Raw genomic sequence first — 2,971 nt, 5'->3', positions numbered from 1 at the left:
AAAAAAAAAAAAAAAAAAAAAAAAAAAAAAAAAATAAAGAAGGCAGTTCTGCAACTTTACTTGACATTCAGCAGGCTAGCTCTCATCTACATTGGCAGTCTGTAGATTGTTGAGTGTGGTAACAGGCACATAAGTTACCAGTGTGTAGAGCTTGTTTGGGGAATCCTCATCTTTATTACATTTTCTGGATAGGCATACTCAGATGCGATATGGAACATTCCTTATTCCCTTGGCCCAGATGGCTTTATTGAGCCTGATGTCAATGCACACATCTGGGATCCCCATTTCCCTTATAGCAAACTTCCGAATTTCTTTGTGTGCCTGAGAAGCACGCTTTTTGAAGCCCACTCCATGGATGCGCTTGTGAATGTTGATGGTGTATTCTCGGGTCACCACCTCGTTGATGGCAGAACGGTCCATCTTCTCACCACCCTTCTTTACGGTAGCCATTCTGCCTGGCCCAAGTTGGAAAAGCAAGACTAGCTCTTAACGAACACAGATGAGTGTCTGTACTAATGCTCATGCTCTCTGTATTACTGTTATGTTACTTCCTGAGAAGCAGGATGCTCATAGGCATGAAGGAATTCCACAGAGGATAGAGGAAGTAGAATCCCGCCATCACAGAATGAAGTCCAGACATACACATCTTAAAGTAAAACATCTAATGACAGCATGGGTGTCAGATATGTTTTTAGATACGAGTAAAAGATTGTACACACACACACTTGCACCTATATCTGTTTTATATATTTTATGTATGTTTAATAGATTATGTGCACACACACATGAACCTGTATCTGTTTATTGGTTTTATGTATGTTCAATAGATTGTATGTACACACACTTGCACATGACAGATGAAGATGCTACTGTCTAGAAAGAATATTCAAATAGGACTCAGGAGTCATTTCCAAGCTCTAATCCTGTCTCACCATACAAATTTGGAAAAACCTTTTATTGTCTCTTTATAAACTTAGCAAGACAGATTGAATTATCTCTGCAGTCCTTCCCAGCCCTAAAACTGTATCATTCTAGGATGTGCTTGAATGGTGTGGGAACTAATTGCTATATTCAGATCAATAATTAAGATAATTTCATAACTGAAACAAAAGTATGGTTAGAATATTTTCACAAGTGAGAGATTTCTGTGTAACTTTTAAGTCTACTGCTACATGAACTGCAGTGGTAACTTTTTAAATGAAAAAAAAAAATTAAAGGAATCTTTTATATTCGCTGTAGAGTCCCGAATCTCAACCAACTACCAGAGTGGAACTTGCTCTCCTCCCTGACTGTGTCACATTTTCATCTGCTGGGCAAGGGCAGTGGTCAGCTGGGCTTTTGTTTCTGTAGGTGCCGCTCTGGTGACCCGGCATGCTCCTGGCCCTGTGTTTTCTTGTTCTGAGTACTTTAGGAGAAGGTCTCAAGCAGAGATTTTCTTTACGGCTAGACAAACCACTGCAGTCTAGTCCTTTATCCTGAGCTTCATGCTACTGCTTCAGTTCTCTTTCCCCATCTCTCACTTAAAAAAAAAAAAAAAGGCAAATTTGGGACTTGTACTAAAATGACTGCTTTTTCAATTATGCCGTTTCTTAAAAGCCCTGGAGCCAGGAGAGATGGAAATATTCATGTGGGTTTAGAATAAGTGAGGTCACCAGGACACAGTGTCTTGCTGAATTTGTGATTCACCCTCTCACAGATTAGTCAGTGTAAAAAAGTTGCTAAAATAGGTCACAGGAAGTTGATTGTGTATGGTCAAAATTTCCACTGGTTAATGATCCCTTTTTGGCCATGGCAGCCATAGGAGACCCAGTGCGCTTCACTGACGGCCTGTATTCCAATTCCTAACACTGCTGTAAGAGACCCCTGAAAATGGAGGGTTTGAGGGTCTTTGTGGGTGTTCTCTTAGTGCACTTTATTCTCTTTTGACTAGAAAAACGGTGCTTATTAATTTTTCAAACTTGTAGGTTATCTTTCTAAAGCATAGGTCTTTTGTGCTACTGTGTTCATAGAAGGGAACTCTGTAGGGCTGGAGAGATGACTTAGAGCTTAAGAGTGCTTGTTGCCCTTGCAGAGGACCTAGGCTTGATTCCCAGCACCCACACAGTGGTTTCCTGTAACTCGTGTTCCAGGAGATCTGTTGCCCTCTCTGCCATCTACAGGGGCCACACTCACACAGTAAACAGACATACTTGTAGGCAAAGAATACAATAAAAATAAAAGTATACAATTGAAACAAACAAATCGCGGCTCACTGTCACTTGTGACTCTGTGTGAACTTTATGAAGCATTTGGAATCTTTTCAGCCTTATCACCTTTGTTGTTCCTTGCCGAGATGTTTTGCCATTTTTCAATGGACCTTGTGCTTCTTGGTCTCTGGCTTTTGCCCAAGCTGTGTCTTTATAATGGAGATTCTCCTTGTTTTTTTTGCTTTACATAAATCCTTCATTATCTTTCAAGGACCAACTCAAATGCCACATTGTCCTTCAGACTCTTCCAGTTTGTTTTTCTCCCCCTTTTTCAGTACCCTGTTTTTTTTTTTCTTTCACACACACTTATTCTGTTGTATATTATAGTTAATTACTTTCTACCAATCCTTTATCTTAGACCAGAAGCCCTTTAAAAATGTGAACCATATTATAGAAAACTGTACTGGACCAAGTATGAGCACATGAAAAGTTGAGTTCCGTGTGTGTATATGTGAAAGGGAGAATATATGTGAGTATATGTGAGTGTGTATGTGTGTATGAGTGTATGTGTGTGTATGTATCTGTATTTGTGATTATGTGTGAGTGTGTGCGCACGCGCGTGCGTGCGCATGTGGAGACCAGAGAGCCCCATTAGATGTCTTCCTCTATCACTCTTTCTGAGGTAGGTGTCTTAGTCAGGGTTTCTATTCCTGCACAAACATCATGACCAAGAAGCAAGTTGGGGAGGAAAGGGTTTATTCGGCTTACACTTCCATGCTGCTGTT

At 40.3% G+C, this 2,971-nt stretch overlaps 1 protein-coding gene and 1 pseudogene across 4 annotated transcripts in view; one reads left to right on the top strand and one right to left on the bottom strand.

The window, feature by feature from the left end:
* Plekhm3 (pleckstrin homology domain containing M3) overlaps nucleotides 1-2,971 on the top strand; it is a 169,481-nt gene that overhangs the window by 20,628 nt on the left and 145,882 nt on the right. The window lies entirely within an intron of this gene.
* On the bottom strand, nucleotides 76-459 carry LOC110301192 (annotated as a pseudogene).

This window comes from Mus caroli, chromosome 1 (assembly GCF_900094665.2).
Source record: "Mus caroli chromosome 1, CAROLI_EIJ_v1.1, whole genome shotgun sequence".
Classification (NCBI taxonomy): Eukaryota; Metazoa; Chordata; class Mammalia; order Rodentia; family Muridae; genus Mus; species Mus caroli.
Note: the sequence above shows the minus strand (reverse complement) of the source record. Positions and strands in the feature narration are given on the sequence as shown.